The sequence below is a fragment of the Nicotiana tabacum genome, chromosome 15 (genome assembly GCF_000715075.1).
Source record: "Nicotiana tabacum cultivar K326 chromosome 15, ASM71507v2, whole genome shotgun sequence".
Classification (NCBI taxonomy): domain Eukaryota; kingdom Viridiplantae; phylum Streptophyta; class Magnoliopsida; order Solanales; family Solanaceae; genus Nicotiana; species Nicotiana tabacum.
Window position 1 is genome coordinate 129,760,305 of NC_134094.1, and position 25,473 is coordinate 129,785,777.

General features: G+C 40.5%; 1 pseudogene; it reads right to left on the reverse strand.

The window, feature by feature from the left end:
- On the reverse strand, positions 1-23,218 carry LOC107784951 (pleiotropic drug resistance protein 1-like; annotated as a pseudogene).
- Between the last annotated feature and the right edge of the window lie 2,255 nt (positions 23,219-25,473).

Consider the following 25,473-nt stretch of genomic DNA (forward strand, 5'->3'; position numbering starts at 1 on the left):
TAAAGGGTCAAGCCAACTATATATGGAACAAATTTGCCACTATATTTTCATTCAACACTTATAACTTATTAGCTCTTACACAAAAACTTGGGATTCAAGAAAAAATAAACAGAACATATACTTCTTCATGTTATGGCCTATATATACTAGCTAGTAGTTTCATAATCAACTCTTCTCCAATCTTACTCTTAAATCTTCAGCAGGTAACCTCTTCTATCTTTTCTGGAAATTGAATGCCTTAATACCAAAAGCAAATGTGAAGGCAAAAACAGCAGCATATGCAACAGTCATACCTGCAACTACTCCAAGAAAATCATGCTTGAACCCGAAGTAACTTCTCAAGAATTGTTCCACTGTTTGATCATCACTAAGTTTATTTTGGAGGTCCCCGAATTGTGATACAACCAAACCATACAAAGTCCACGCAACAGGATTAGCCCAATAGTACCATCTCCACCATATGGGCATACGCTGTTTTTTAATGAAGAAAAACAACGGAAGCATTTCATTTTCAAAGCTCTAAATCAAAATTTTCAGTGTTCTTGAGAGCAAAAATGAAGGTTTTTCAAGAACTTACAGGTCTTGGAATGATGAATCCTGAGAAAAGATTCCATATGACATGGAATAAAAAGGCGGCGATTTGACCAACATTTTGATTTGGGGTAACAGCAATGGTCATCATACCATAGAAGGTGTAGTACAATAGGGTGAAATACATGACGAACAAGTACCAAAAGAACTTGGCCGCTGTCCATTCAAATCCAACCATAGCATACACAATGACACTATAGGAAACAGTTTGTGCAAAGACATAAGGGATTTCAATGAAAACCTACAAGATAGAAAAACTTTTATAGGTAATGTAGACTTCTTTTAACATGAAATTGGTTTATAAGAAGTTGAACCGTACGCTGACCTGTCCAAAGGCATAGAGTATGGCAGAATACATCCCAGTAGCTCTTTCCCTGTAAAATACTGTACGCTCAACTGCTACAATAGGCCTCTTACCCCTGTAACCAGAAAATATGAGTAGACTTCTAGCGTTAAGAACTAAAAGTAATTTCCAGATTATATACTTGTTTTATGGAAAGGGGAGCCTTGGCGTAACTGGTAAAGTTGCTGCCATGTGACCAGGAGGTCACGGGTTCAAGTCGTGGAAACAGCCTCTTGCAGAAATGCAAGGTAAGGCTACGTACAATACACCCTTGTGGTCCGGCTCTTTCTCGGACCCCGCACATAGCGGGAGCTTAGTGCACCGGGCTGCCCTTTTTTATATACCTGTTTTATGGCATATGTTTGGACTTACACTTTAGTACCAAGATCCCAGAACATTGACCCGAAGATCAGAGCAATGAAGGTTGTAAAAAGAAATCTGACTGCAGTATAAGCAGGATTACGCCAGTAGGACCAGTGTTGCTTCCAAAGGCAGGCCATACATTGGGTCCAGAATGGCTGTGAGTATTGGCTATCAAAATGCAAGTCTTTGGAACCAGGGCGAGGGATACTTAGTTCGTTTATCAACGCTTTGTTCCTTCTGTAAAGGTCCGATTTCTTGTATAAATCAGCAAATTCAACCCCTAATATCATTCCTGAGCCAAGGCTGTGACTTCTAACATCCAAGTTGCTGGATTATAGCCATCTTTTATTTTACTTACCCCAGGCATTGACTGAATACAAGAAAACTTAGTGTAGCATTTGATTATATAAAGCTCAAAAACGGAAAGCACTTGTTCACTTAGACAACTTATCTCAAAGTATTTGATCAAATGGCAAGAATGGCGACCCAACGGACCAACATATATCTCGTCCTCCTCGCTTCATTAGGAATAGCTGCAATGTGGTGTTTATATTAGTATTCAATGTCAAAAGAGAAAGAAAGACATTTATTAGCTTGATCGAGTTCAAAGGGTATTAAATTCACCTCATCAAAGGCTTCAAAAATGTCGATACTAGGCTGATGGATGGTACAAACAACGGTTCTTCCTGTGTCAACAGTGTTCCTAACAGTTCTCATAACAATTGCAGCAGCCCTTGCATCTAGCCCCCGAAGTTGGTTCATCCATGAAAATGATAAGGGGTTTGCCACTAGTTCCACTGCAATGGTCAACCTTTTCCGTTGCTCAGTTGAGAGACCATCGACTCCTGTCAAACCAACTAAGGCTGATCTTAATGGTGTAAGCTCCACAAGTTCCATAACTTCCTCAACAAACATCTGTAAAACGATAATAAGGAGGAAATATCGTATGAGTGCTACCTTCTTTATTGTATTTAACTGATCTTTGGCCGAGATTCATATGATGGAATAAAATTTTCAGACGAACCAACCTTTCTGGCATTTTTGTCAACATCATGAGGTAAACGCAGCCAAACTGAGTATACTAACGACTCACAAACTGTAACATAAGGTGAATGGATGTCATTCTGCTCACAATATCCAGATATATGAGCAAAAGTTTCTTGCTTCTTGGGATAGCCAGAAATCTTGATGCTACCCTCAATATATCCTCCTGTTTTTCTTCCCGCTAATACATCCATCAACGTCGTTTTCCCGGCCCCACTAACTCCCATCAAAGCTGCCAAAACACCGGGCCTAAAAGCTCCACTTACACCCTTCAGAAGTACCAATCTATCTTCAGTGGCACCCTGATCTTTCATTTCCTGTGCGTATCATTGGAAGTTCGGTAACATATTCGTTGAGATCGGGGATTAGCATCACCGGTTGCTGATTAATAATAATTCTTGGCTAGTTACCTGAGGCATGTCCACAGAGTATATAACTTCATCAAAGGTGATGGAATGCGGTTCAAATGGAAGACCCATTCCCTTTTCCTTTTTCTGACCCTCACTACTGGAATCCTCTTTCTCATTGGCATCTTCATTGTCTTCTGGTATCATAGCTTGTGGCTTACCAAATGCTGTAGATATTCATACTAAACATTTAATTTTTTTTTCCTTTAGGGAAAAATAAATGGAGATACTCACGGTTGAGATAAGCGAGTGCAATACGGTAGCACATGTTAAATATGATTGTGAATCCAGTAAGCGCCCTAATACCTATCCAGTACCACGATGCATCTGGGAAGTAGCCTCGAGATCTTACAACTGCAGCTCCAAGTGACTCAGTTCCATTTGGTGCAATCTGTTTAAATTAGAGTGAGCTCGAGCATTCGCTCAAGAAGAATTAGTAATTATTTGCAGGTTGCATTAGATAAAGAAACTTACATGTTTCCACTGTTTCCCATCAAATTCATTCACAAAAATTGCATTCAGAGAATACATCATTGGTGAAGACCAGTAACCCCATATCCACCATTTCTTCACGTCATCTACAACATTAGAAGTAGACAATTAACACTCTTCGGTTTAAGCTAGACGAGCTTCTGCAAAACATATAAATGACCAAATATACCTCGTGAAAGGACAAATCCACCCAATGTAAATAGTATAATCAGAGCAAATGTTCCAAATGTATTAGCAACTCCCATGGTCCTTCCTGCTGCCCCAATGAAGCGGAACAATCCTGATGCCATCTGGTTTACTATTACGAGTAGCAAGAAATGTTTGAACAATCTGTAAAATCAGAATCCTGATAAATTATCATGGGAAAAAGGAAATTGCTGAAGGTAACCAGACCATCATTCTGCATCATCTCTTTCTTGCCATACCTTCCCGGGTTCGGATCAAATCCAATGACATAGTAAGTGAGGAACACCCAAAGACTAACTTCAATAAATGTTATAGGGATTTTGAGTATCCAAGAGGGAATTGCATAAGCCAATGAAGGGAAAAAGATAAGGTCCCTTTGCTTGTAGAAGACAGGAAGTTTTAGAATTGTCAACGCGATCTCCAACATTCCATTAAATAATCCTCCATCATCTATAGTATCACGGGGCATCTCAGTTCGGAAAAATAGAGTCATCATCGTGAGTGCAATTAATAAAAGCTGAAAACATATCAAACGAAAGGGCATTAGTACTTATAAGCAAATATGATGTGACAGAGAAGAAAAGAAGACCTCAGTGTACTAAACTCCCACTATGTGCGGGCCGGGAAGGGCCAGACCACAAAAGTCTATTGTATGCAGTCTTGCCTTGCGAGAGGTTGTTTCCACGCCTCGAACCCGTGACCCCTGGTCACATGTCAGTAACTTTATCAGTTACGCCAAGGCTCTACTTCTGATGTGACAGAGACTCGAAAATTTAAATTTTTAAAAAGACTCATTAGTCACCTGTGTGAACCTGAAGACGTAAACAAATGAGTTCCTCTTCATTAACAAGAGTTCTCTTTCAGTACAGACCTTTAAGAGTTGTTTCTTCCCTATACCGTACTTTTGAGTTGTCAAAGCAGCAGGATGGCTTTTGCTCTTGTCACATGAGGCTGAGGGGTGATTTGGCAGGAGGAATTAGAAAACATAATAAAAGCATTATGTTACAACCCAGAATTTGGGGTTGTAATTTCGGCCAAGAACTGGTGAGAAAGGAGTCTTCTGATGGTCTGACGTAGAGCAGTCTACTCGGGCAACTTGGGCTTTTTAATTTTAAGCATATATAAGGGGGTATAGGTGATGAAAGCTCCGACCTGCCTCCCCCATACGTGCTGCCACCGAGCCGTATAGAACGAGCTGCCTTGGGGGCGAACCCCAAGGGCCTGCCTAGATGACTCAAGAGAGTGTCAAAGGTATCCATGCGAGTTTGGGAACTCGTATGGGCTGCGCAACGCCTTAGGGCCTGCGTTGGGCATCAAGAGGGTAGTGGAGGCTGCTATTGTGGAACGGCCAGCCCCGCGGGCTGCCGAGTGTTGGAAAGAGACCTCCACGCCGATTGGATACTTGACGCACCTGTCATAGGGGCATCATGTGTCGACTTGTGAGCATGGCTTTGGTTCAGCCATGCAAGCAAGGGTCCGTTGGCCTAAAGGTGCAGGTGTGGGCGACACTGCACTACTTCGGAATGGAAGCGTGCTGCAAGAGGGCTATGTATGGGCATGGCACGAAAGAGGCGCATGACAATGGCCAAGGACTAAAGGTTGCCTTACTCGGGCGAGGCACGATCTAGTCGCGGATGCACTAGACGAGTGTAAGCTTGAGGATTGGGCTGTGCACGTGGGAGCGATGCTCAGTCTTGGGCTAAGGACAAGGCATGTCCTAAGCCAGTCCCCAGGGCGCGCATGGATTGTGATCCTAAGATCGAGCGCCACGACATGCCTATGGCCAAGGGCCTAGGCATCTTACGGGCGGCACAGGTTGGGGCGAACCCCCAACCCACAGGCACAGGATCGTGCTTGGGAAATCCTGGGACGGATAGGAAGGCTGGCCCGCAGCGAGGGGAACTACGGGCGCCGCACGGGCGAGCAGGTGCCGCTACCCAATGTAAGAAAATGGGCCCGTGACACTTGGTATCAGAGCTGATTAAGGCCATACTGTGCCATGGCACAACGTCAAGGCAAAGGGTGGATATGGCGAGTGCATTTTGGATGTCAGTGCCGAGATCACGTCAAAGCAGAGATTGATGTTCATATGCCAACAAAGATCGAGAACCAGATACTAATGGTCGACGAAGGAAATGGGTGATTCCATTGTCTTTCGTCAGTCTAAGGTGCTACTGAATGAGGTGATATGCCGATGAGTCGGATGGCCAAGAGAATGCCATGTTTGCCAGGTCGTGCAACCATATTACGAAAGAGTAGGCCATGGACTATAAACTTTGGGCATGATCATAGCGGAGATCTTGCCAAGGATGCATGCAACGCATCAAGCTGAGTGTCTTTCCTTCGGGAAAAGACTTTGGGTTGCCTGAGGGCATTGCCAAGGTGAGGAAAAGAATTTGAAGGTATAGCGAAGCAAGCGGAATGGGACGAGTTCCCAAGTTTAGACGGTGTCATCATTCTGGAAAGGGGTATGTCGAATGATCGGGGACCGAGAGTGTCCAAGTGCATGGCACACCGAACCGGGAAGCCGTGCTAGCAGGACCAGGAGAGTACCTGTCTATAGGGCGAGTATTGAAGTACTACCGGGAGCATTGGCTATTTGCTGAGGAAGTGACGGACGGAAAACAAAGAACTTTGTCCGGAAAGGCAGCGACGCTATGACTTTGGGAATGTAGTACTCACCGAGGGTCGTCTCAAGAGCTGGCCAAATGCCAAGTGAGACGACAGTGCTAAAATGTATCCTCCACATTGAGTGTGGGAGGATCCCGCCTATGCAAGAGGCATAAGGGCGAAGTCGTGGGTCTGGAAGCGAACACAACTTCAAGGTAGGGGGCAAAGAGAGCTGCGGGAGCAGAATGCTACGTGAGCTATGCTAGAGGTGTTTGAAGGTCAAGTGAGCGAAGGAGCTACTACGGCCGCGTCAAAGAGGGCGTCTTAATGCTACGGGAGCGAAAGGCTACGGGAGCCATGCCAAAGGCATCTAAGGGCTACGCGAGCGAAAGGCTGCGGGAGCTATGCCAAAGAGGGCATCTTGAGGCTACGGAAGCGAACAGCTACGGGAGCGACGTCAAAATAGCACATTGATGTGCTAACCTGTGAAGGAAAGCTTCAGACGGACATGAAGGCCGTGAGGGTCATGGTGTGATTTGACTAGTGTGGGTCAATCACAAAGTTAGACACCAGAGGGTGCAAGTGCGGAGGCACTTTCCAAGTGAACACCGAATGGAGGTGAAGTGCAGAGGCACGCTTGGAAGATACTTGGGAGGAGGAGTGCATGGGGCACGACTCCTTTTGAGAAAGGACTTCGAGGAAGTCCAACCCACAGGACAAAGGGAGCTTGAATGGGCATACCTGAGGGGGCAGACTCCGGGATGTCTTAAGCCATGATGTGTCATCGGGGCGATGACATTATGAGTGTGGGAGGATGTTACAACCCAGAATTTGGGGTTGTAATTTCGGCCAAGAACTGGTGAGAAAGGAGCCTTCTGATGGTCTGACGTAGAGCAGTCTACTCGGGCAACTTGGGCTTTTTAATTTTAAGCATATATAAGGGGGGTATAGGTGATGAAAGCTCCGACCTGCCTCCCCCATACGTGCTGCCACCGAGCCGTATAGAACGAGCTGCCTTGGGGGCGAACCCCAAGGGCCTGCCTAGATGACTCAAGGGAGTGTCAAAGGTATCCATGCGAGTTTGGGAACTCGTATGGGCTGCGCAACGCCTTAGGGCCTGCGTTGGGCATCAAAAGGGCAGTGGAGGCTGCTATTGTGGAACGGCCAGCCCCGCGGGCTGCCGAGTGTTGGAAAGAGACCTCCACGCCGATTGGATACTTGACGCACCTGTCATAGGGGCATCATGTGTCGACTTGTGAGCATGGCTTTGGTTCAGCCATGCAAGCAAGGGTCCGTTGACCTAAAGGTGCAGGTGTGGGCGACACTGCACTACTTCGGAAGGGAAGCGTGCTGAAAGAGGGCTATGTATGGGCATGGCACGAAAGAGGCGCATGACAATGGCCAAGGACTAAAGGTTGCCTTACTCGGGCGAGGCACGATCTAGTCGCGGATGCACTAGACGAGTGTAAGCTTGAGGATTGGGCTGTGCACGTGGGAGCGATGCTCAGTCTTGGGCTAAGGACAAGGCATGTCCTAAGCCAGTCCCCAGGGCGCGCATGGATTGTGATCCTAAGATCGAGCGCCACGACATGCCTATGGCCAAGGGCCTAGGCATCTTACGGGCGGCACAGGTTGGGGCGAACCCCCAACCCACAGGCACAGGATCGTGCTTGGGAAATCCTGGGACGGATAGGAAGGCTGGCCCACAGCGAGGGGAACTGCGGGTGCCGCACGGGCGAGCAGGTGCCGCTACCCAATGTAAGAAAATGGGCCCGTGACAATTAGCTCTATGCATTATTAATACTTTACATGTTACGTTCTTTTGACTTGTGTATAACTAATACTCATACTTGGTATTATCCTATGTATAAGTAATGCATAGAAAATTATGTCATTAGTAATGCCTAGGCTACTAATGCATGCATTAAGTTGGTTAAAGACAAAATTATCCTTAAAGTCCCTTAAAACTTGAGAATATGGAGGGCATTTTTATAAACAACTATTTTTCTTAAAAATTATGCAATGCATTATAATTTTAATACACCACATCAAACAATAGATAAGAAATAATATCTGCTTAACTAATACTTGCATTATTAACCCATGCATTACTAATCAATGCATTACTGTAACGACCCGACCGCTCGTTTTGAACATTTACGCTCATTTCAACTATTTGAAGTATTAAATAATTTCCTACGAGGTATTATGACTTGTGTGAATTGTTGGTTTGGTTTTAAGGTATTTCGGAGTTAGCTTGGAAGAATGAATTTTCAGGTTGGAAGTTTAATTTGAAATAGTTGACCGGATATTAACTTATGTGTTAACGACCTCAGAATTTAATTCTGATGATTGCAATAGCTTCGTATGATGATTTCGGACTTAGGCGTATGTTTAGATTTGGATATGGAAGTCCGTAGGGCAATTCGACACATTTTGGCCAAAGTTAAAAAATATTAGATTTTGAAAAAGTCTGACCAAAGGGTGAATTTTTGATAACGAGGCCGGATTTCGATTCCGGAAATGGGAATAGCTCCATTAAGTCATTTATGACTTGTGTGCAAAATTTGAATTCATTCCGGATTGATTTGATATGTTTCGGCACAAAACAAAGAAGTTGGGAGATGATTCAAAAACGAAAGTTGTAGCCCTTCGTGTCTAGTTTCCAGAAAGGTAAAGAAGTCATCATTTGGACATCTGTAGAGAAAGTTATGGCCAAAATACTAAAGTTTGGCAGTACAGCCACCAAACGTTCGGGGTTGCGGTGGGAATTCCGCGGACCGCGGTGAGGCATTCGCGGGGGCGGTGGAAATGCGCGGTCAGCATATTGAGAATCCGAGAGGTGCACTATATATCCGAGGTTTAGGTTATTATTTCATTTTTGGACTTTGGGAGCTCAGTTAGAGACGATTTTTCGTGAGTTTTTCAAGAAATTTATCGGGGTAAGTGATTCTAACTCGGATTTGGTTAATATACATGAATATATCAATGATTTCATCATGTGATTAGTACTTTGAGGTGAAAATTTGGGGAAGATTGTAGAAATTTCATAAAATAAATTTTCGAGATTTGAACACCGATTCAGAGTCGAATTTGAGTGAAATTAGTATAATTGAACTCGTAATTGAATGGGTTGTCGGATTTTGTAATTTTTGTCGGTTTCTGAGACGTGGGCCCCACAGGCCATTTTTTAGCTAAATTAAGGATTTTTATGGAAAATTAGTATTTTCTCATGGAATTAATTCCAATAAATTTTATTAACAAAAATAAATTATTTGTGGCTAGATTCGAGGCGTTTGGAGGCCAATTCACGAGGCAAAGGCATAACGGAGTAAAGAATTACATGGTTTGAGGTAAGTAACACTTCTAAACTTGGTTCTAAGGGTATGAATCCTCGAATTTGGTATGATATGAATTGTTTATAGGTGACACACACGATAGGTGACGAACATGTAGACGTGCACCACAGAAAGTGTGTCTTGAATAAATCCTGTGAAGTAGTAAAAATTAAAGAATCATTTTATCATCTAAACATGTGGCACGTGTTAAAGGAATTAAGCTGAAGCTAGTAATAAAGATCATGTTTAGGCTATGTGCCGATATTGTTGGACACATGGGGTCGTGATACTGTTGAATTAATTGTTTTAAATATACATTTCATACTCAGTAATGATTGTCCATTGTGAGAATATTTATGGGATTGAGTTGCACAATGCAGCAGGCCAGAATGGCTTTATACATTACTATTTTATGGATCGGGGCTGCCCGCCTGCAACATGCCTTATTGGCTTTACTATTTTATGGATCGGGACTGCCCGCCTGCAGCAGACCTTATAGGCTTTATTATTATACGGATCGGGACTGCCCGCCTGCAGTAGGCCATATTGGCTTTATATTACGCTTGGGCTGAAGGAGCCCCTCCAGAGTCTGTACACACCCCTAGTGAGCGTAGATGATCATCGATATTCGGGATGGTCTTCCCAGGGCATGGACTTGCCTTACTTACTGCTTATATATATATTTGGGATGAATTTTTCCCAGGGCATGGACTTGCCTTACTTATTTGTATTGTAATGAGTTATCTGGACATGGATCTTGTCCGTATTATTTATATTTAGGGATAAATTATCTTAGGGCTGGATTGGCCTTATACAGTACTAGATGACTAACTGTCAGTCGATGTGTACTTATATACGGGTTGGAACACCCCTGGGCTGGATTGGCCATAAACAGTACCGAGTGACCGGATAATTTGTGACCAGTATTTACATGAGGTCTTTCTATTGAGATGTCATATGCCTCATATCATGCAGTATTGATCTATTTCACTTGTACTCAGTTTAACTGTTGAACTTGAAAGCATGCCTACATTTTTGTACCATTATTTTTACTGGACTGTATCTACGGAGCTCATCATTTCTTTCAGCCTAGAGGTTAGTCTTGTTACTTATTGAGTTACTCATACTACACTCTGCACCTCGTGTGCAGATTCAGGTGCTCCCGAATACGACGACTGCTAGAATTCAGAGTTATTTCTGTTGGAGAGTATCAAGGTAGCTGCTTGACGACCGTACACTTGATTCCCTTCCTGTTATTGTATTGTTCTATACTTCAGACAGTGATGTTTATCAGTCAGACTTTGTATTCATTTAGATGCTCATGTACTCAGTGACACCGGATTTTGGGAGTGATATATTTGGAATTTTTTTTGAGATTTCTTCCGCTAAACTTAATTATTTTGTTTTCAAATTCAAAAGAAATGGTAGTTTATTGAGATTTTTGGCTTGCCTAGTATTGAGATAGGCGTCATCACGACATGTGAGATTTTGGGTCGTGACAGTTATTAATACACCTTATTCCGCACTATTCTTATACACCCTACCAAACGACCACTGAAAGCTCATCTTCTAATTTCCTTCCAACATGGAATGCGCGATATGCCTCAGCAAATTCTTTTGAAGTGATAAACCTGTAAGGCTCATCCGTCTCACCCAATATTGTTGTTGATCCTTCTTCGATGTCACCTGCAAGAAATTCAAAGCCATTACAAAATAGAAGTACATCAATGCTTGTCAACTTTAACAGTTGGAACTTATTATAAGAAATATATACTTCTTGCAAGAAGTCGGCCACGCCTTTTCTATCATGGAATTTGAAACCCATAGACTCAAAGAAGCCAAGGACGTCTTCTCGAGGACCCTGATAAACAATTTGCCCATCTGATAACAGAATAATATCATCAAACAAGTTGTAGGACAAGTTGTAGGTCTCGGGTGCTGGATGCATGAAAGATATCAAAGCAGTTCCATTCAAGATTTCCACAGATTGTCTTAGAGAATTCACAATGGAATAAGTCGTGGAACTATCCAATCCAGTAGAGATTTCATCCATGAAAAGTGCCTTTGACGGTCCAACAAACATTTCACCTGTCGTCACACGCTTCTTTTGTCCTCCTGAGATACCCCTTATCATTTCATCTCCTACCATACTATCTGCACAAATATCCAGCACCAATAGCTGGTGACAAAATACACAAAACACTTAGTTATAAAATTCCGCTGGCTTTTCATTCTCGAAAATTTGTAGAATTTTTTTGACATATGTAATGTTACTGTGTACGGTCAAAACCGGTTCTCAGTCATAAAGACTGGTCGAGACAATGACGTTTCAATCGAAGGGTATCCACACGACAAGCTCGGACGAATTCCGAAGTAGGGGCGTCGAGCTTCGAACTATAAGACAAATCGACGGCAAAACTCAATATCGTTATCGAGCCCGTGTCCGAATCGGACTACGGGGCAACACCGATCGACACAAGCCCCTAATATCGATGCCCCAAGGCAGAATCGAGCTCGAACCAAGACTGGGGATTCGATCTAACACCGAGCTCGAGCCAGTGCTAAGCTCGTAGACAAGAGCCGTTACAACCGCACCGAGGGAGAGAATCTTGGCGGGAATCAAGGCAGAGACAAACCATCATGGGTCATCCACTATATGTATTATTTTATTATTTTGTTATAGATAAAGCAGTGACCCTCTACTATAAAAAGGGAGATAGACTGCAATAGACAGAGCGGAAAGAGACATGGAGATTTCATTGTGCTTGTTTTCTTTAACTCATTCAGTCTTCCTGTTCATTATTCCCACTTTATAGCAAAAATACCTGTATTGTCATTTTGTATCAAAGAAATTTGCATACCCTTAGAACCGCATCTAAATTTAACGTTATCCGATTTTTTGGATAAACAGTTTGGCGCCCACCGTGGGGCTAAGGGTAACAGTGATCGTTTGATATAAACCTAAAGTACACGCCAGTTTGCAACTTCAAATCAGCAATGGCTTCACCTATCGACCACAAAGCCGGCCTTCACGATGAAACCAACAACTTGGCGTCCGGGGCCGGAAGGCCACTCGATGAAGGCGCTGAGGCTCGAATCGAAGCACCCGAAATTCGAGCCGAAGTATCATTGGATGTCAATTCACAAATAGCTCTAGAGGCGAATCAGCATTCCGAACCGGAAAGAAGCATTCAGGGCGGTACTCGATCCGTAGCTCGAGACACCCATAACGAGGAGGAGATCGGAGTCAGCTTACGGATGATTTTCGAGATGTTACAAGCCCAACAAATAGCGATAGCTCAGTTGCAGAGCCAAACTCAGGTGCAAAGCAGGCCGGATCCCAATCCGCTACGAGAAGTCACCCACAGAACGGAACCAGCCATAGAGAAGCCAAATGAGTAAGAATCAGGGACTACTCCTGAAATTACTAAATTGCTCGAGGAACTCACAAAACGAGTCAAAGCCAACGATAAAAAAGTAGAAACATATAATTCCAGGGTCAACCAGATCCCGGGGGCTCCACCAATGATAAAAGGGCTAGATTCGAAAAAATTCATTCAAAAGCCTTTTTCCTCGAGTGCAGCCCCAAAACCAATCCCCAAAAAATTCCGTATGCCCGAAATACCCAAATATAACGGAACGACCGACCCTAACGAGCACGTCACTTCTTACACGTGTGCCATCAAGGGCAATGATTTGGAAGATGATGAGATCGAATCTGTATTATTAAAAACATTCGGTGAAACCCTGTCAAATGAGGCAATGATATGGTATCATAATTTACCATCTAACTCCATTGATTCTTTTGCTATGCTTGCAGATTGCTTCATAAAAACTCATGCCGGAGCCATAAAGGTCGAAACCAGAAAGTCAGACCTGTTCAAGATAATACAAAAGGATAACGAGATGCTAAGAGAGTTCGTAGCTCGTTTTCAAATGGAACGAATGGATCTGCCACCAGTCACAGACGATTGGGTTGTTCAAGCTTTCACTCAAGGTCTAAATGAGCGGAGCTCGAGGGCTTCACGGCGGCTGAAGCAAAATCTGATCGAGTACCCAGCTATTGCTTGGACCGATGTGCACAATCGATATCAATCCAAAATAAGAGTCGAAGATGACCAGTTGACTTCTAGGTCCATTACGAAAAAGCAAAAGTCGACCAGAGATCGATACCAGCCATATAGTGGAAACGATACTACTGCTGAGTATCCGAGGCCTCGTTAAAATCAATCTCGTACACAGGGGGGCTTTATCATTGAACGCATCTGTAACGATTATCAAGTTCGGTGAAAAGGAAGTTACTTCGTTATTTCATGACAAACAATGTCTCAACGGGAAACGTTGTAAGGGCCAAACGGTCAAAACGAACCATGCTTATATAGTTGGCCCGAGCCCTGATGCAAAACATGAACCCATGTATAAAGACCTGCAAAGAAAGCTCTCTTCTTTACCGATATTCTATGTTCAAGATTTATTATGCAAACAGGATCGATTTCGAATCATTCGCTCGATTGCCAAGCCTACGGGCTACCTTTATTTCGAGTTCGAGCAATCACCCACTCGAGCATTAAGCCCACGGGCTACTTCGACTATTATGCCTACGGGCTACATTGCATCGAGTTTGAATCATTCGCTCGACTGCCAAGCCTACGGGCTACCTTTATTTCGAGTTCGTGCAATCACTCACTCGACCATTACACCTACGGGCTACATTGTATCGAGTTTGAATCATTCGCTCGATTGCCAAGCCTACGGGCTACCTTTATTTCGAGTTTGGGTAATCACTCACTCGACCATTAAGCCTATGGGCTACCTCGACTATTACGCCTACGGGCTACATTGCATCGAGTTTGAATCATTCACTCGACTGCCAAGCCTACGGGCTACCTTTATTTCGAGTTCGAGCAATCACTCACTCGACCATTAAGCCTACGGGCTACATTGCATCGAGTTCGAATCATTCGCTCGATTGCCAATCCTACGGGCTACCTTTATTTCGAGTTCGAGCAATTACTCAATTGACCATTACGCCTACGGGCTACATTGCATCGAGTTTGAATCATTCGCTCGATTGCCAAGCCTACGGGCTACCTTTATTTCGAATTCGAGCAATCACTCACTCGACCATTAAGCCTATGGGCTACATTGCATCGAGTTCGAATCATTCGCTCGACTGCCAAGCCTGCGGGCTACCTTTATTTCAAGTTCGAGCAATCACTCACTCGACCATTATGCCTACGGGCAACATTGCATCGAGTTCGAATCATTCGCTCGATTGCCAAGCCTACGGGCTATCTTTATTTCGAGTTCGAACAATCACTCACTCGACCATTACGAGTCACTTTTCTCAGTGAGGCTCCGAACCTCGGCATCATGCTCCTCCCTGATTCGGAGAAAAGCCTCTTGATGCAACATCGAAGCCTGCAAACAAAAGGAGAAACATTAGAATTACCTACAACTCTGTGTAAAAGAAGTGGCGAAAACGCCATCAGAAGTTACCCGATTCAAAGCATGTTGGGCCTCGTTGAAAAGACAGGAAGCCCCTCCACATTCATCACTGATTGATCTTCTCCGGTCACCAAGGACCAAAGGTAACTGGCAATTCCCACAAGGGAAGAAAAAACTCGGGTATCCTCGCTAAAGTCGGGGACTATAAAGACGCATAAGATGATCGAGTATTACATATGTCATGGTCGGGGTTGATAGAAACGTCAGCATAAACTTGATCGAGTCGCAGGGAAATCATATCGTTCCTCGCCACATCCTTTCTGAGAAACGAGGGGACTATCTGTGTACGGTCAAAACCGGTTCTCAGTCATAAAGACTGGTCGAGACAATGACGTTTCAATCGAAGGATATCCACACGACAAGCTCGGACGAATTCCGAAGTAAGGGCGTCGAGCTTCGAACTATAAGACAAATCGACGGCAAAACTCGATATCGTTATCGAGCCCGTGTCCGAATCGGACTACGGGGCAACACCGATCGACACAGGCCCCGAATATCAATGCCCCAAGGCAGAATCGAGCTCGAACCAAGACTGGGGGTTCGATCTAACATCGAGCTCGAGCCAGTGCTAAGCTCGCAGACAAGAGCCGTTACAACCGCACCGAGGGAGAGAATCTTGGTGGGAATCAAGGCAGAGACAAACCATCATGGGTCATCCACTATATGTATTATTTAATTATGTTGTTATAGATAAAGCAGTGGCCCTCTACTATAAAAAGGGAGATAGACTGCAATAGATAGGGCGGAAAGAGACATGGAGATTTTATTGTGCTTGTTTTCTTTAACTCATTCAGTCTTCCTGTTCATTATTCCCACTTTATAGCAAAAATACATGTATTGTCATTTTGTATCAAAGGAATTTGCATACCCTTAGAACCGCATCTAAATTTAACGTTATCTGATTTTTCGAATAAACAGTTACCTTAAGAACATAATCTGTAACAAAATTGGCTTCTTGTCCCTTTGTTGCTGCCGCCTACATTATCACCAAACAATGAAGGTCATAAAACAATTCCCTTGAGCAAAGCAAATTTTCTTACTTGGTTCAATTTACTTGTTGTTATTGGGAAATAGCTTATATATTAACATGTAAACATGAAGGGGAATCTTGGCGTAACTAGTAAAGTTGCTGTCATGTGATCAGGATGTTACGGGTTCGAGCCGTGAAAATAGCCTCTTGCAGAAATGCAGCCCTTCCACGGACCCCGCGCTGTAAACATGCATATGGTTCCCTACTACTCTTACCTTCACGAAGATATCAATATCAGGATCTGGGTTGATATTAGCTGCTGTCTCTCTTCTTGCCAGTTCAGCCAACATCTCTACAAAAAGAATTCAAGAACCAATAAATCTATGTTAGTTAATTTCAACATAAAATGATTTTTTTATTGAAGAAAAAATCTGAACAAATGCTAACCATAACGAGAGCCAACTCCCTGGCATCTGGCAGAGAATTCTAAGGTTTCTCTCAAAGTCATTTCTCCAATGTGCAAATCAAACTGACTAATATAAGCAGCAGTTCTTTGTGGCACAAATTCATTCATTTCATGTCCATTGTAGGTTACCTTCCCAGTAACCTGATTTCCACACAAAATAAAAATAAAAATAAAAATAAAAAGAACAGAAAACTTTAGCTGCTTCTAACTTTTAGAACCATTTCATTATTTAATTTACATATGTTTGTTTTGGAGTTTAAGTTCTATATATTGACGGTTAAAAAATTACTTAAACAATTATGTTATTTATAAGGTAGTTACACATAAATCTCTTTAATAAGCATTAAATGAGAACTTAATAAAACCGGTAACTAATCTACTATCACAAATTAAACTACATAGGTAGTGTAACAAATCATTACAACAAAAACATACCCATTGTGATACCATAGTATGAGGTCTAGGGAGGGTAAAGTATATGCAGACCTTACTCCTACCTTGTGGAGGTAGAGAGGTTATTTTCGAAAGACCCTCAGTTCAAGAAAAATATTTTCAACAGGTTTCAACAAGAGAACAATAATGAAGAGATCATGTTGAAAATACTAAAGACAATAATATTAACAAAAGAATAATAAAGCGGTAACATAACCAAAGCAAGGGGATCAACTAGGGGTGTTCATAAAAACTCGAAAAATTGAACTAAACCGACCAAAAAAATCGATACTTTTTAGGTTTGGTTTGGTTTTGGTTTTGAATTTTAAAAACCAATTAAATTTGGTTTGGGTTTGATTTTAATCAAAAAGTAACCGAAAAAAATGAAACCAAATCTTTCTGACTTGCTCCTACGAAACCAAGGTCGAAAAGATTATATATATTTTTATATAAAAATTTTAAAATTTTATGGTACATATTATTCATTTATATTTTTAGTCTAGTTCTTTGCTATTATAATAATCTAATTATTTGTCTTTACATTCTAGTTTGATTGGTAGTTTTCTTTTGATAAGTACAAGAATTTATTTTATGTTAAAAATAATCGTTTTTTAATTGAGTACTTAAATTATTCATCACTATTGATACCAAATTAACTGGTTTGGTTTGGTTCCAATATTTGAATAACCGACTTACTTGATTTAGTTTCTTTTTAGGAAAAAACCGATCCAAACCAAACCATGAACATCCCTAGGAACAACAGATAATACTGAAAATCGAAGAATAAGTAACAAATCTTTACATTGTCACCAGTGTTTTAAAAGGCGTGGGCGTAAGTAGGGACATTTTACATATGCCTCAGCGGGGCGTAAGTCCCGAGGCGTAAGCCCCATAGGTATTTAATTTTTAATATTTTATAAAATAATATAATGACAGTTAATATTTATAAAAGAGGTAAAATTGCATAAAAATTGAAGAAAACTATATATATGTGTGCTCCATCCCCACAAAAAACTAATCAAAATAATCTATTATATGTTACTTACAAGCACAAGTAATTTGAGTCTAAAAGAATAAAGTTTTCTATATGGAGGAACAAAAAGGATGATTAACCTGCACTTTGAACTTTGAATTTGCTGCTATGAAGTAAAATGTAGTTATCTTTGTATTTGTAAAAAAAAATTAAATATTCGTTGCTTTTGGGAGATATTAGCAGACTAGCGGACAAGATAAAAAATTGGGAAAATCATGAATTAGGGCTTAAATCAATAAAAAAGGTCTTTACTTTTAAATTTAATACTTTTGAGTTCCTTTTTAAACCTTTTGAGTAATTACCAAACTGACTTTTGAGAATTTGGGTATTATATGAAGGACTAATTCAACAAATTTTATTTTAATTTGAAAAAGTGTCTGGAGCTTACTCCTTACTAAAAAAAACGCGCCCCGAACGCCCGGATGTACGCCCCGAACGCCGGGGCGTACGCCCCAAATTGCGGGGTGTACGTCTCTTGAGACTTTCGCCCCACACCATCGCCCCGGGGTATTTTTGATACGCCACGCCCCGGAGTTCGCCCCAGAAACGCCTTTTAAAATAGAGATTGTATATATAACTTAAATCTATTTGATATGTACAACTAATAGTCTTACCTTAAGGGAAGGGTCAAGCTTTCCGGCCAAAGCTAATAAAAGTGTAGTTTTACTAGAACCTGAGGTCCTAAAAGCAAAGTCAATCTACAAGGCTTAATGATACCACTCACATCATTTAGAATAGTGAGTTCCTCTTTAGATTTGGTAGGATATGAAGAGAGTTCCACATTGCCTATGGAAAAAAAATAGAAAGAAGAAGAAGAAGTTACAAATACCCTTTTAATTAAAAGGAGATTCAAAATTGAAAAAATCAAGATATTCTTTGGATTTTTACCTCAATAAAATTAGTGATGAAGTTAGTAAATGTAGGAAAAGTTCTACTTCCTACATATGCATCTGCTACAATATTTAGATGCTCATATCTTACTTCTATTGATGGCAAATCAATCCCAACTCTGTAAGAAGGAAAAAAAAAAAGCCAAACCCTTAAACTGTTAAAAGTATAAATAATTAAATACTACTCATGGATTGTGAATAAATGTTACGGACGTTGAGCCTAACTCAACCCCAAAATCGAGCTTATGAGAGGAGGATTGCTCAAGACAACATAAGGAGACCACAACTCATTCCCTCAACCAATGTGAGACTTAATAACACTCCCCCACATGCCCAAGGCTGAACAATCGGAGTGTGGATAACATAACACGGATACAATAATAGTGATCCATGGGCCTAACATTGACAGAAAGGGAAGCTTGGTGCACTAAGCTCTAACTATGCGCGGGGTCCGAGAAAGGGCCGGACCATAAGGGTCTAGTGTACGCAGCCTTACTACAAGAGTCTGTTTCCACAGCTCGAACTTGTAACCTCCTGGTCGTATGACAGCAACTTTACTAGTTACGTCAAGGCTCCTCTTCAAGGGCCTAACGTTGATACTATGTTTAAAATGACCTTTAACCTAACTGAACCACAAAAGTTAGCTCGGGAGGATTGTCCAAGATACTTAAACAACAACATACAACCAAAAAAAACATGTAAAGTTTGAGCACAGTTTGAGTATGATCTTATTATGTGTAAACGACAAAAACGTCTTTTATATATGATATATAGTTCGAGTCAAAAGCAATAGGTTTAACTGAACTCAAAGCTCATCCCGACACACGAAGATACAAAAGGAACCTTTTATTTACCAGTCAGTTCTTTCCTTGAGTTTTAATAAGAACTTCTCATTATCTTTGTAATATGGCTAATATTTTGGCTAATGGGGTCCATATCACATAAGTATAAGCATCTTTACAAAGTGTAGACTTTGTTGGCAATATTCTTTGGGACCCAAAATATTGCATTGTGTGGTGGACATCATTTGCACAAGTTGTATTTCTTATTTTACACCTAAGAGACCAAGACTTTTTTGCCTATAAAAGGGAAGACCATTAGTTCATTTTAGATACACCAACAAGACTTGAGTCTTCATTTCTTGTTTCTTCCTTTTCTCCTTTATTAAGAGTATTTTGTATGAGAGGTAAGTGTTGGGAAGCACTTGTGTGAACCCTTTCTTTGGAGTGATCTTGTGAGGTTATTCCCTTAGGGTATTTGGGATTAATTAGAGTATTTACTCTAATTTTGTACTCTCTTTTGTACTCTTATTCGTATAGTAAAATTGTTCCTCTCCGCTTGTAGACGTAGGTCACTTTGAGCGAACCACATTAAATTTATGGCTTCTTTATATGCTTTAATTGTCGTTGTTATCAACTTTTATTGTCTTTGTTATTGTCATTATACCATTGTTTGGCTAAATTCTGCACTACCCGGGTTCCTGATCCTAACAAATTGGTATCAGAACCGGATCTTACCGGGTTAGTTTCAATAGCCAAAATAACTCTAACAAAGACCTATGTTGAGAAATTTGACCGAAGTGCAAACTTCGGAATGTGGCAATTAAAGATGGAAGCTATCCTAATTCATGATGGCTTAGACTTGGCGTTGCAAGGAAAGGAGAAGAAAGCGGATAAAATGACGGGAGAGGAGTTTGCCATCATAGATAAAAAGGTAAAATCATGTATCATTTTAAATCTCTCAAATGAGATTTTACGTGAAGTTTCTGTAGAAACCACAGCCAAAGGCATGTGAAAAAATTAAGAACCTTATATATGAAGAGGACGGTGAAAAATAGACTTTACCTGAAGTAGAAGCTTTATACAATTCGTATGGGTGAAGGTACCTCTATTCTCTCTCATCTTGACACCTTTGATTCCATTCTTATGGATTTGAGTAATATAGATGCTGAAATTAAAGATGAGGATCAAGTCGAGTTACTGCTTTGTTCTCTACCCCCATCTTTTAAGCATATAAGAGATACTATACTTTATGCAAAGGATAATATCTCTTATAAGGATATTAAATCTATCTTAAAATCAAAAGAACAGATAGATAGTGATATTACTGGGGAAGCTAGTGGAACTCAAGCGGAAGTTGGCTTGTTTGTTAGGGGCAAATCCGACTCCAATTCCAGATACAATAATTTAGAGTGTCGCTATTGTCATAAGAAAGGTCACAATATCTCTGAATGCTATAAACTGAAAAATAAAGAAAAGCACAAAGAAAGAAAAAATGAGCACAAAAATACTGACACCGCCGAAGCTAGTGTAGCAACTGATGAGATTGAGGGAACTATATTTTTAGCAACTGAAACTAGTTTCAGATCAGACAATGAGTGGATTTTAGATTCCGGTTGTTCATATCATATGTATCCTAGCAGGGACTTGTTTTCTACATATGATTCAGTTGCAAGTGGAGTTGTCCAACTGGGTAACAATGTTACTTGTAACGTTATTGGTAAAGGTACAATTCGAATCAGAATGCACGATGGTGTGGTGAGAACTCTCACTGATGTTAGATATGTTCCTGAGTTGAAGAAAAATCCCATCTCTTTGGGCACTTTAGAATCCTTTGGGTGCAAATTCACTGGTGAAGGTGGAGTTCTAAAAATATTTCAAGGTGCTCTTGTGGTCAGGAAAGCACACAGATCTGGTTCGTTGTATACTTTATTGGGCTCCACTGTTATAGGCCCTACTACAGTTTCGGTATCAGACAACATGTCTGATTTTGATAGCCTTAAAATTTTGACATATGCCCATTGGGGCTTTTGCGGAGAAGGTGGAGCAAATTTACTACATCATCAAAAATTAGGCTAATGTGGAGATTTGTAATATGGCCAATATTTTGGCTAATGGAGTCCATATCACATAAGCATCTTTGCAAAGTGTAGAGTTTGTTGGCAATATTCTTTGGGACCCAAAAATATTGCATTGTGTGTTGGACATCATTTGCACAAGTTGTATCTCTTCTTTTACACCTAAGAGACCAAGACTTTTTTTCCTATAAAAGGGAAGGTCATTAGTTCATTTTAGACACACCAACAAGACTTGAGTCTTCATTTCTTGTTTCTTCCTTTCCTCCTTTATTAAGAGTATTTTGTATGAGAGTTAAGTGTTGGGCAGTGGCGGATCCAGGATTTTATACAAGCGGGTTCATTAAATACAACATCAATAATAGAAACAATATCAATTATAATAAGCGAGATTTGCTCAATTATATTTTTATTCTTTTTTATTCACTACAGCAAAATGAAGTCATCAAATTTAAGTTTTGTTTTTTGCTTTATTAGTTGAGCAAGTTTTTTAAAATAAAAGTATTACAAATTCTATTTAAATTTAATTTTAGAATAAATTATCTACTTATTTTTAAAAAAAAAATCTTTAACATATTAAAAAGTATATTAAACTTTAAAATATATATAAACAAATTTAAATATTTTTCTCGTTTATAGAAACAATGATGTTATTTACAAATAAAAAATAATCAAAAGAAAGAGTATTAACTAAACTAAATTAATACAAATAATTAAAGAGAGCTATAAGTACCAGAAAAATTTAATACTAGAGCAAATAAATAATTTCATATTGAAACAATCAACTTAAACTTAAAAGCTATTGATCATTCCAAAAATACAAACATACAAATATAACCAATAATTGTCAGAAATAAGAGATAGAGTGCTGTAACGTAGACTCAAACTGTGAACCACCAGGAGCTTTTGAAGCCACTTGACCATTACACCGCAAAGGTTTGTTATGTCAAGTGGGTTCATTAATAAAATAATATTTGTATTCATTCTGTTTCAGATCATAATTACATGTATACACAGTATATTTTTCCAACGAACCGGGTTCATTTGATATTTTTTTGATATATATGGGACCGCCCCTAGTGTTGGGAAGCACTTATGTGAACCCTTTCTTTGAAGTGATCTTGTGAGGTTATTCTCTTAGGGTATTTGGGATTAATTAGAATATTTACTCTAATTTTGTACTCTCTTTTGTACTCTTATTCGTATAGTGAAATTTCTCCTCTCCGCTTGTGGACGTAGGTCACTTTGACCGAACCACGTTAAATTTGTATCTTCTTTATATACTTTAATTGCCGTTGTTATCAACTCTCATTATCTTTGTTATTGTCATTATACCGTTTTTTGGCTAAATTCCGTACTATCCGGATTTCCTATCCTAACAATCTTTCATATGCAACTTCCACAAGCCTTTCAAGCAAGTTCTTTCTTTCTTGAAATCCAAGATCATTTATATCAATTTCAGCAGCTGCACCTTGTGATCCAAATAAGAGACCTTTTTTTAAACGATCAAATGTTGGGAGTTTTTCAAGTGCTGCCCATTTAAGAGCTTCTTCATCATCTTCATCTCTTGTTGAACGATTAAAAACACTATTATTTCTCCATATAGAATTGTTGTTTAACCTTAAACTTCCCCTCATACTACTTGCTCTCAAACTACTAGGTCGAAAATTACTTGAATTTGTTGGCTCCATTTTGAACCTACCACTCTATCAATATACAAGAAACTCTCTGTAATTTGTCTTTTCTTATACGTAGTTTTTAAATTTTTTCTGAGTTTTTCGAGCTTCGAGAAATGGCCGATAATTGTTCTTGATATTTCTTAGAACAAAAGAATGGGAGGCAACTTTAGAGTTGCTGTTAAGGTGTAAAGTCTAAGAGGCGGGCTATATATGGGGAAAAAATAGCGTAATTGAAAATTATTCGCGGTTTGAAAAGTAATCGAAATTTAGCCACTTTTTTATGTAAAGATAAAATTTAAACGAAAACACTCTTAAAAATTCGAAAAAATTCAAGCATAATACGGTGGAATTCCAATTTTATACATATGAGATTCCAACATAATGTGCTGGAATTTTATAATGTGCTGGAGTTTTAACATAATATGCTGGAAGTTTATACGCATGAGCTCCATAATCAAGCATATTATGGTAGAACTTTTCGTGTTTCAGTTAAAATAGTAATTATTTTTTAATAATTTTGCAAACGCTGGCTATTTTTCAATTATCAATCCGAAAATTGGTTAGCCCATGCTATTTCCACTTATATACGTAAAGGTGAAAAGGCCAAAATATGCCACTAATATTTGCGATTTGTCTTATATATGCCTCGAGTTCTCACTTTTATTTTTCATCTCAAACATGTCCCCTCCAGTACTAACAGATTTTCACTGTGAAAAAATTGGTCAGATTTAATGGGGGAAGCAAAATAGAAATATATTTGGACCTTTTTAAATGGGTAACGACTCGGTCGGTCGTTTTGAGAATTTAAGTCATGTCCGGCGGCATAAGGCCCTAAGCAGTTTCATATTATGTATATTGACTTGCGTGCGTGGTTGAATTCAGTTACCGGATGATTCAGAGTAATTTGGGACACTTAGTCCCTAAAACGAAAGCTTAAGTTTTAGGATTTTGACCGTAATTGGAACTATGTGAAGACGACTCCGGAATGGAGTTCCGTCAGTTCCATTAGCTCCGTTGGGTGATTTTGGACTTAGGAGCATGTCCGGACTGTAAATCTGAGGTCTGTAGCTGATTTAGGCTTGAAATAGCGAAAGTCAAATTTTTGGAGATTTGGACCGGAAGTGGACTTTTTGATATCGGGGTCGGAATATGATTCCGAGAGTTGGAACAACTCCGTTATGTTATTTGGGACTTGCCTGCAAAATTTGACGTCATTTCGGGTTGATTTGATAGGTTTCGGCATGAGTTTTAGAAGTTGAAAGATTTGAAATTTAAAAGTTCGATTCATGGTGCGATTCGTGGTTTCGACGTTGTTTGATGTGACTTTAAGGCTCGACTAAGTTCGTATGGTGTATTAGGATTGGTTGATATGTTTGGTTGAGGTCCCAGAGGCCTCGGGTGAGTTTCGAGTGCTTAACGGATTAAAAGTTTGATTTGTGTTACTGCTAAGTCTTCAGGCTTCTGGTATTTTCGCACCTGCGAAGAAGAGACCGCAGGTACGAGAGCGCACGTGCGGAGAGGCAAGCGCAGAAGCTGAAAATGGAGGAGTGCCAGGGGTCACAGGTGCGAGGAAAATTCCGCATCTGTGATGCCCGCAGATGCGAAGATTGAGGCGCAGGTGCGAGAAGAGCTGGACTTGACAGTCTCCGCTGGTGCGGAGAAATTGTGCGCATCAGCGGCTCCGCAGAAGCGAATTTTTGGCGCGCAGAAGCGAGAGGAAGCGCAGGTGCGGTTGGACATGCGCACCTGCGATCACGCAGATGCGGCAATTTATGCGCAGGTGCGATCACGCCTGGGCAGAAAAGAGAAATCCGAGGGTTTGGTTTCATTCTTCATTTTTGAACTTGAGAGCTCGGAATTTGGCGATTTTTCGAGGGTTTTTCAGAGAAAACTTTGGGGTAATGATTCCTAACTCATTTTTGGTTGTTTTTCATTAATCCATAGTTATTTTCTCCATTTAGTTTCGGGTTTGGATTGAAAATTTAGGAAAAAATGGGAAGAAGTTCTTCAACTAAGAGTTTTGAGTTTTGATTGGGATTTAGACACCGGATTTAGATAATTTTGGTACGAGTGAACTTGCGAGTGAATGGGTGTTCGTATTTTATGACTTTTACCCGATTTCGAGACGTGGGCCCGGGTCGACTTTTTAGGGTGAATTTCGAAATTTTTATTAAATATTGATTTCATTGATTAGATAAGTTTATTATTGTTGTATTCATGTTATGCAATTGTGTTTGGCTAGAAATGGGTCATTCGGAGTCGGATAA